Source organism: Lucilia cuprina, chromosome 4 (genome assembly GCF_022045245.1).
Source record: "Lucilia cuprina isolate Lc7/37 chromosome 4, ASM2204524v1, whole genome shotgun sequence".
Lineage (NCBI taxonomy): Eukaryota > Metazoa > Arthropoda > Insecta > Diptera > Calliphoridae > Lucilia > Lucilia cuprina.
Window position 1 is genome coordinate 58,839,296 of NC_060952.1, and position 11,009 is coordinate 58,850,304.

An 11,009-nucleotide genomic window follows, 5' to 3' on the forward strand; every position below is an offset into this window, starting at 1 on the left:
ATAAAAAAATAACATTATTAGCCATATTTATATGAACTATTATCTTTAATTATTTGTGATAAAATACGTTGTTGTCTGTTGAAAAGCTTAAAAGGTTTTTGTCTGGGATAAAGGATTGATATAAATAGGAGTAAAGTCGAGTTTCAATTGACATTTGTCTATCTATTTACTAAACACGTCTCCGATTTTCGAAGCGAACTGTCATTTACACAAGCTAACAACTTCCTTTTTCCTCTAACTACTGAAGTGGTTACAACGAAATTCGTATAAAAGGATAAAGGAAAGAAATAATTTAATATAAAACAAGTTAGAGCTTTATATTCGCAGGGCCGAATTTTAAATACCCTCCACCAGCTACTTTTATATTTATACATTTCTAATTTATCATGAATTTGTAATGAAGCGACCACACCTATGTATTCAATAGCTTTATTTGGTAATGAGTAATGTGCTTTCAAGAGATTTTCGCAAAAGAACTTTGTATGGGAGCTATATCCAATTATGTATATAAATATACAATTTTTAAAATTCTGTATCTATATCATTATTTGGTATTGAATATTGTGAATTAAAGTGATTTTCTGGAGGGGACCTAGTATAAGAGCAATGAAGAAATATGGACCGATCGTAAAACGATTTTATAGTTTAATATATGTATGTACATTAGAGTTCTCCAAAAAAAATAAGTTTTGAATTTTGACCGCCCCCCCCCCTAAAATTGTTCTACTGGTTATAAAAATAAGTCGTGCAAAAAATTAGCTCAATAAGACTACGTTAACTGGTGCCGCAACGGCTCTGAAGTTTGAAGATGCATTTACAAGGGGAAAATATGCATTTTTTCAGTTTTCACAAAAGTTTTGTCATTAAATAATTTGTTTTGTATTTTATTGTCAAAGAATCGTAATGTACACAGAATTAGCGTTACAAAAAGATAAAAAACACAAAAATTGGTTGAAAAATGTAAAAGTTATTAAAAATTCCCCAGGCCATTATCGTGTCTCAGAGCACTTGAATTCGAAAGGACGCAGTGGCAACATTTTCAAAAAATAGGACAAGTTTTTTACGCCAAAGCGTTCAGCGTAAAGATACCTTTCAGAAAACTATAAAATTGTTATATGTTCCTAAAGAAAATTTTATTTTATTAATAAAAGAGTCAAGACACATTTTGGACAAAAAACGGCAAAAATCAAAAAATTTTTGAATTTTTAAATTAAAAAACGTATATTTTTGAATCTGTAAATTATATTGATCTGAAATTTTTTCTATATTATTGGAAATTTTGTTGTCTAACTAACAGGAAAAATTTGAGTCCATTTGGTCCAAAATTACGCCCGGTATTCAAAAAAAGGCGGACCAAGGTATGGTAAATTTTGTATCACTAAATTTTTAAATGCCTATAACTCGGATATTATAAAAGATAAGTAGTATGTCCAAGCATGTTTTTTCAATATCTCGTTGAGCGCTTTCAGAAAATATAAAAAATATTTGGGTGAAAAACAAAAAAATGGCACGAGTTTAAAAATTTTACAGGTCGTAGGTACCCTACTTTGAGCCGCCACAGCTCCGTCCCTGGGGCATCTGTGGGTTTAATCTTCAAAACTTAAACTCGAATACTCCTTGGCTACGCTCACGCCAAATTTTATCCCGATCGGATCAGCCGTTTAGAAATGCCAGATTTATTTCCAAAAAATTTCCATTCTGCCCCACTGTGCAACGTAACGTAACGTCATATTCATTCTTTGATTTGTGTTTATAAAAAAGAAACCACAATAACAAAAAATTTACCGTTTGATACCGTGTTTTTTTATTGTTTTGTATAAGCATGCACGAAAAATTTAAATTGGGCTGATTTTAAACAGCGTTCTATTCGATCGTATTTCCAATAGAATTATTGAAAATTTGGATCTCGCAGATATCTGGGGTCTTCTGAAAACTGATTTCAACATACACATAGACAGACAGACGGACATGGCTAAATCGACGCCGCTATCTATAAGGATCCAGAATATATATACTTTATAGGGTCGGAAAATTATATTATAGAAATTACAAACGGAATGACAAACTTATATATACCCTTCTCACGAAGGTGAAGGGTATAATAATAACAAATACAATACAAATTTCAGCACAGATATTACTTATATACACAGAAATGTTATTGAAACTTTTTTTCGATCGGTTCACAATTGGTTATAGCTCCCATATAATGTCCCCACCCGAAAATCACTTAAAAACTCATAACTCACTAGGACAATTCATTACCTAATTAAGATATTTATAAAAAAATTTTGTACAAATATTACTTTCATATACAGAAATGTTACCGTTTTTTCCGATCGGGTTTCAATTGGTCATAGCTGCCATACTAGATCACTTAAACGCATATAAGTCATTATTTACTTTAGATATTTAAACAAAATTTGGCACAAATATTACTTTTACATACAGAAAGTTTACCGTAAAAGTTTGTTTTCGATTGGCCCACAACTGGTCATAGCTCTTCCCATACGAAAATCGCTAAAATGTTTTTTATTGGCCAACAATTGGTCACAGCTTCTCTTCAGAAGTACACTTCAACGCCTATAAATCAAATCCAAATAATGATATTGATACAAAATTTGGCACAAATATTACTTTTATATACAGAAAAGTTAATCACCCCTATCGCCAGTCATCATTTCACGTGAAATATGTTCCGTTTTCACTTTTTTATTTTATTTATTTATTAATGGTATCCTGATAATACAAGAATTAAATCTTAATCATTTACATTATCAGTCATTAAAATGAGAGTATTACATAAACATGATTAGAATGGAAATAATAAATTGATCATAATAATATATTAAAATAAAAAAAAAAAAGAACATATCAATTACAAAAAAAAATCACAAAAAATATAAAAAATAATAAATAAAAGGATAACAATTATCGTGAATTTAAAAATAGTTTTAACGAATTTTTAAACTTTAATATATTGCTCATTCGTTGAAGCCAAGCTGGTAAGGAGTTCCATAAACTAATTGCATTGATAAAAAATTGTCTTTCGGATAATAAGGTTCTATGCTTTATTTGTATAATTGAGTTATTCCGCTGAGATCTTGTAAACTTTAGTTTTTTGTACAAGTTTAAGGGTTGGCCAGAGAAAATTATTTTATGAAGCATAATTAACGTTATATATTTTAGGAGATCATCGAATTTTAATTTATATAATTCGAAACTATGTGAAAATATGTGATCATATCGTCTAAGACCATATACATATCTTGTTATATTGTTAAACATAGTATTCAGACGTCTATTCGTAATGGAGTCATGACAACAGAAGAGCTCTACGCCATACATAATGTGTGGCATAATAATGGTCTTGGCAACAAGTAAATATTCTGTAGGTCGGTATTCAATTTATCACATATTGTTATATTACCTCAAATGCTTTTGAGAGATAAGATAAAATCGATATAGGTCGATAATCATTACCAGCTTTAGATATGGGTATAATCTTCGCCTTTTTCCAGTTTACTCGGAAAATAGAAGACATAAGTTTTTTATTAAACAAGTGTGTTACAAAAGGTATTATCAACGGTAATATAATTTTAAAAAATCGTGGATCAATAGAATCCCAGCCAACGGCATTAGATTTTATTGATTAGAAACTACGTAAGGCGTCCATAATTGATATACAATGAAAAAATTTTGGATTATAAGATAGGTTATCATTGAATATCGATCTATTGTTCTGTGTAGATTGCGATATACTTGCAAACCGACTATTTAGCTCATCAACATTTACATCACATGGTTTATCATCATTCTTATATTTAGCCAAACCGATTTCCTTCAGTAAATTCCATTTACTTCTACCACAGTTTGACAAAAATTTGTTAATGTAGTATTGTTTTTTTGCACAGAGAATAAGTTTACTTGTCTCCTTTTTTAATAATTTAAATTGATCATGTAAATTCTGTGTTCTGTATCTCTTCCATCTTTCAAAAATTAAATTTCTTCGTTTTATATGGCATTCAATGTCATGATTAAACCACGGATTACAACTATTCTTAATACGCTTCCGTTTTAGTGGAACATGATCATTATACAACTGGTTAACGTTATTTTCAATATAATTTACTTGATCGTTAACATCAACCATATAATATATACGATTCCAGCCAATTTCATGCATGCTTTGCAGTAATGAAGAATAGTCAATACTTTTAAAATCCCTGTATGTAAAAGTAGTCGATTTAATCTTACAATTAATTTGAAAGTCATAGATTAAGAATATTAAATCATGTTTAGAAAAATTTGGAACTGACATCTGGTCATAAAAAAGTTTTTTCCTCAAATCACTCACAAATATTAAATCAATTAATGTAGAATTATTCATAGTAAAATGAGTTGGAACTGTAGTGTTCACTGGATAAAGTCCAAGGCTAATTAATGAAGGCATTAGAGGTTCATCATTGAGTAGATTGTTATTAAAATCGCCAGTTAGTATCACATCAGAATATTTAGTAGACAATTCTCAAGTAAAGAAACCAATGGATTAATATCTACATCCTTATCAGATCTATAAACAGTACCAATAAGTATTTTACTTTTACCACCAGCTTCAACGAAGATACATTCTGACCTTCCTGTGTCATGGGAAAACTCCAAAATAGAGCATTTAATTGAATTCTTAACATACATTGCGACGCCTCCTGCGTGGCTAGGCCTATCTTTTCTTAATATCCAATATCTTCTCAAAAAATAATTAATATCACCAATATCACTCCTAAACCACGTTTCGGAGATACAAATTATATCTACATCCATGTTTGAAAAGATTTCACGAAGTTCATCTATTTTCATACCCAAACTTTGTGCATTGAAGTGACAAATCTTCAAACCCATCGCTTGTTTACAAAAAATGTTAAGCAAGGTCTTAGTATTAGTTATGGAACTACCAGTAACTAAATTATTATCCGTTACCATTATAAGAAAAAAGTTTTAACTGAATGAGCATTACAAAAAAGTTCGTTAGTTATAATATTAAACAAAGACCGTTGAAAAAATAAATAAATATAAATAATTGAGAAATAATATAAATATATGATAAGTAAGAATAATACATTTAATCCAATTTTCCTAAGAATTGCGAAAAGATAAATTATCCATATTGCGACCATCTTGTTGGCATAAATTTTCCAAATCCTGTAACGATTCAACACATAAGGCAGATCCTTTTTTAGATGTTTTAACATAAATAAGTCCACGTATTGTGAAAACTGCATAAATTAACTTTTTCCTTTTATAAATAATTGCAGACTTTAAAATTCTATGATTGAACTGAGTAAGCAGCTCGTTCATATAAATTGGGGCATCTGAGTCAATACCAGCATGTTTTAGACGTAAAAGATTTGATTAAAGATTTTAAATATTGCGATATTTCTCAAGATATTATTTTTGTCATTGTGGCAAGTTAGTTTAATTGCTATCGGTGGATCAACTTTTAGCGATTTTCCATTATTATTATTTTTATTTCCAACTCTGTAAATATTCCTAATAACTGGAGGAACGATTCCAATTGTATCACATATCTTATTATAAACACCTTGGATATCCTGATTCGGCTCTTGGGGTATACCATGTAATCGTAAGTCGCACGCAACTGCAAGGTTTTCCTGTTTAGCGATTATTTTCTTTAAGTTATTCACTTCATCCCTCAGAACATTAATACCGGTTATGTGAGATTCCAGTTGGGAAACTCTGGTTTCAATTACATCAACGCTGTAATTGAAACCAGAGTTGCTGAGTTTCTTAATCTCAGCAACAATTCTACTTTCACATTCATCGATTTTAACAGTAAATTTTTCATTTAAAATCTCAGTTAACTCCTTTGTCTGGGTTGAGAGTTTCTGATCAAACAATCTTATTAAACGGTTAGTTTCACCACCGTAACATGATGACCTTGGTGTATCAGGATCATTATTGGCACAATTATCGCGAGGACGTTTTGAACCAAGCAATGACATGTCGTAGGGTTAAATAATACAACACTGCTCAAAACAGATAAATCGTAATTCAACAAAGGTTGGCACCACTGTATAAACAAATATTTATGATTATGTTTGTATGTAAATACCTTTACAGCCTTTCGGAGTTTTCTAATCAGATGTTTACAGAGTTTGGAGAATTATTTAATAGTTTTCCATTAAATTTTACAATATAAAATTTAATAAAAAGCAAATAATCTCCTTGAATATCAGAAAAACGGATTTGTCGTAGTAAAGTTTCCAATTTGTGAAAAAATTTAAATCGGGTTGTGACAAATGTAACTCCCAAAAAACAAATATTTTAATTAATTTCGCAGAGCTTAAATTTTACTTGACTTCCAGGTTTGTTTCTATTTTTTATCGTTCTCCAAACTAGGTTTGGACATTAAATATGTTTTTATGTAAAGTTAAATTATATTTATTTTACTAAATTGCAATTACATAAATTTGAATTTAACGTTTCCTAAAGTTGTTATAGATGTAAATTATAACAATTATAATTATTATTCGCGCAAGCGTAAACGTCAATCCTAAGCTACAAAATAACTGGATTAATGTAGCTTCAAAATGAAAACTTAAAATTTAATTTTTTTTACTCACTTTTTATACAAACTTGAACTGGTGAGCATCCCATCATAAATAAAACTTAAATTATTGTTAATAAATTCGCTTTATATTTTTTTATTTCAACCCTAACCCTATCACTTAAATAATAATTACGGTGAGTAATTATAATTAACGCATCAAACGAGTAATTTTAATTCGCAAAAATATAAAAATTCCATATTTAATCGTGGTAATATACCTCTGAAAATTGTGTAAAAGTAAACAAAAATACAAAAAATACAATTACATGTAATTAAGTTCAAATAAAAGTCAGTCAAATTCAAAAATCAAAAGAAAAATAAAAATATATATGTATACAAACTACAATATAGCATATTCCGTTATATGTGGTAATACAAAGAAAAAAATCCGTTTTCTTTTCTCTCAAAAAAAGTACCGTAGTTTAAAGTAAATGTGTTCTTAATTTTGTTTTCTAGAAAATCTTAAACCATAATTTTGAGGTTAAAATATCAGTTTGTGCTTCACAAATCCGGAAAATTGTACCAAAATTAAAAAAAATTACAAATTGGTGTATATATTGTGAATATTAGGGAAATTTCATAAAAAAAAGAAATAATAATTTAGTTATACCTATTTCAAACACCAATAGCGAAAGGAAAATATTGTTTCACATATCTAAGGTTTTACACAAAGATATAAAGAGGATTATTCCCGTTAATTTAAATAGCTACAAAACAAAACGTGTTAATTCTACTCTTTAAATAATAGTTTTTCACCACGCTGGCAAAAAGAAATATTTAAGAGTAAACAAAGTATACATGTTGTATGATTTTTTGCAGTATATAAAAGAAAAAATTTAATTGTCACCTCAATATAACACATTTTAAGTAAATCACTTAATAAATTTATTAAATTATTACTCAGTATATTATAAATTAAAGGAGAAAATGAATAGTTTTTGGTACAAAGAACGATTATATAAAGAAAATCAAGATCTCCTCTCATTCTCTTAAATCATACAATAAGTGCTCACATTAGAAGAGAAGTCAACAGTTTCCTCAATGTATTCAGTATATAAAAAAAATCAATAAACATTAATTATCTCCTTCCAGTACAAAATATAACATTATTTTTACTTTCCAACAAATTAACCCTTATAGACGCGATAAGGATTCATTTTAACAAAATACATTAAAAAAAATTGGGTATATTTTTTTATTAACACTAGAAATTTGCATAGAACAAATTATTTGGAAGAAAAGCACATTCTGGCATAGAAGAAAATAAATTTATTAAAACATTAGAAGGAAAAATATTGAAATTAATTCCAGATTTCGAAAATAAAATTGCTTTGCATCGGGTGTATTCAGGCTTTATAATTCTTGCCAATGCGAGCTACTACAACTGATTTAAAATCCAGTCAAAATTTTGTTTTAACATAATGTTCTAACATAATATCAAGTTAAATAAAATGTACTAATTATGTATCAATGGATTAATTGAAATTTGCACTTAAATTCCACATATTTATATTCTCACCATTCAAATAGTAAAATCCGTCCGAAGTTAAAACTAATTAAAATATAAATAATCATAATCTTCAACAACAAAAAAAAAATTGGTTTCAAAAGAAAGAAACTACATAAAATATTTAAATATAAATTATACGGTGCTGCATTTAACCCAATTTAACACATCCCGTTTCTTTAACACGCTCTGTTAAATATCACAAAAAATAAAAAGAATTTAATATTAAATTAAAAAAAAATATATCTTAAATTCAACGGCTTTCACAAGATTATACCCCCTTTTTCTCACAATCTATTTTAGCCCAAATTAATAATCTAAACCCATATATTTTTTTCAAAGATAATAATGACTACCAAAGCCAAAGAATCTGCTGCAGGGCTAAATGAACGCTTTGTATTTGATTGCGATAATTTACTGCAGTTTTGCCAGAAATTTAATAGGACACCTATTGGCGACCGTGCGTATTATGCGTATTACCTCTGTAGTTCTCAAATCTTAGATTTAATGAAAGCGGTCAGATTAGACACGTCTAAAATTCAAGGATACGAAGCAACTACACGCTATTCCTTAGCCCCACTAGCTCTATCTCAAAATTTAGCAAGTGATAACTCTAACGCTTGTATAAAAGTCCCACCTTGCGACACAGAAATATTTGAAGGCAACTACGAAAAATGGCCCTCCTTTCGCCTGCTTCACCTTTCGTCTTTGAACTTGCAAAATTAGATCTTGCAGACCCAATATTTAATAAATCATCTCAAATTGATTTGATTCTGGGAAATGACTATGAACATTTTCTCAACATTGAAGGTATCAAAAAAATATTTGTGGCGAAACCTCAACCTATAACACTGTATTTGGATGGGTTCTGAGTGGTCCTATAAAAAGTCAACAAATTCATGCATTTACAACATCAGTTTTAATCTCTGAAAACTCTGAACTCAATGAAACGTTAAGAAAATTCTGGGAAGAGGAAGAAATCCCAAAAACTCACACTTGATCACATGCAAGAAACTTCATCACATGAAGTTATTTCTCAAGGCAAATATAACTCATTTTACCTTCCACATCATGCTGTTGTTCGCCCAGAACATAAAACGACCAAAGTAAGAATCGTGTTTAATACCTCAAGAAAAACAAAATCACAATTCTCTCTTAACGACATACTTTACACTGGCCCTACTTTGCAACGTGATTTAATAGCTATCATTTTCAATTGGAGAAAGTATAAATTCGTTTTTAGCGGAGATATACAGAAAATGTACCGACAAATATTAGTAGATTCCGCATATAGGCCCTTTCAAAGAATTTTGTTTCAAAACGAACCCAACGGCCCAATCAGAGATTATGAATTAAAAACAGTAACCTTTGGAGTAAACTGTGCTTCCTTTCTTGCCATTCTTCTTCAGATCGCCTCAGACTCTGAATCTTCACACCCAACAGCTGCAAATATATTGCGTAAGGAAACATACGTTGATGATATCCTTTCTAGAGCATATTCAATAGAAGAAACCCTTTCTGCCCAAAAAGACCTGATACACGTTTTAAAATCTGCAGGAATGCTCTTAAAGAAAATCACGGCAAACCATACCAACTTCATGAAGATTTACCAAAGGATGAATCTAGCTCCATTAAAACCTAGGCATTAAATGGAATGCCATAACAGACTCATTCACTTATAGTTTTACTCCTATCTCACAAACAACAAAATTTTCTAAACGCCAAATTCTCCCATCTATGGCAAAACTTTTTGACCCAGCAGGATGGCTCGCTCCTATTGTGATAAAAGCAAAAATGATGATGCAACAACTCTGGTTGGAAGGTTTAGATTGGGATGAAGACGTATCAGACGAATCTCTGCTTAAATGGAATTCTATAGTCCAAGATCTTTCTAATATTCAAGTAATTTCTATTCCGCATTGGCTTCAATACACTCCATCTGACATAATTCATGGCTTCTCAGTTGCCTCAAAAACAGCATATTGCGCTGCAATATATATACGAATTCAAACTCAAACTCATAACGTTTTTACGAATTTATTAGTGGCAAAAAGCAAGGTAGCTCTTATTCAAACAATCCCCAGATTAGAACTCAACGGAGCTGTATTGTTGGCAAATCTCATAAATTATTTACTACGTCTCTTAATTTCAATGAAGAACAAATATATTTATGGACTGATTCTTCGATTGTATTAGGATGGCTCTCGAAAACCCCTTCTACATGGGAAACTTATGTCGCTAATCGTATACATCGCTTGGTACCCAGAGCAACATGGAGTCATATTCCTACTCATGACAACCCAGCTGATCTTGGAACTCGTGGATGTAAGCCATCAGACATTGCAGATAATCTTCTCTAGTCGAAATCCACTTAAGGCCATAGATGTTGGAAACTTTACTTCGAACAAGTTTTTCATAACACAACGGATAACATGGATATTCTTCAAAAGTTCTAATCATATTGTAAAGCATTGCGAGTTACGTGTTATATATTTCGATTCATCAATCGGATCTCACGAAAACATAATGTATACTCTTCTTTAGCACTAACTCATGATGAAGTTAATCTCGCAAAGATAAAACTCTTGATTCTAGCTCAAAAAGCTTTTTTTAATGAAGAATATTTGGAACTTTCTAATTCTCAATCAATTTCTAATAAAAGCTCCATAAAAAATATTAAACCATTCCTTGACAATAACTCAATCTTGCAAGTAAATGGTCGCTTATCCCAATCGTCCTTACCAGATAATGAACGCCACCCTACAATATTACCAGGCAACTCCCGGTTTTTTCAATTGTATCTCCATCATTTGCACAATTTCCTTGGTCATGCTGGATCCAATCAAATGAGCAGAATGGTGCAAACTGAGTTTT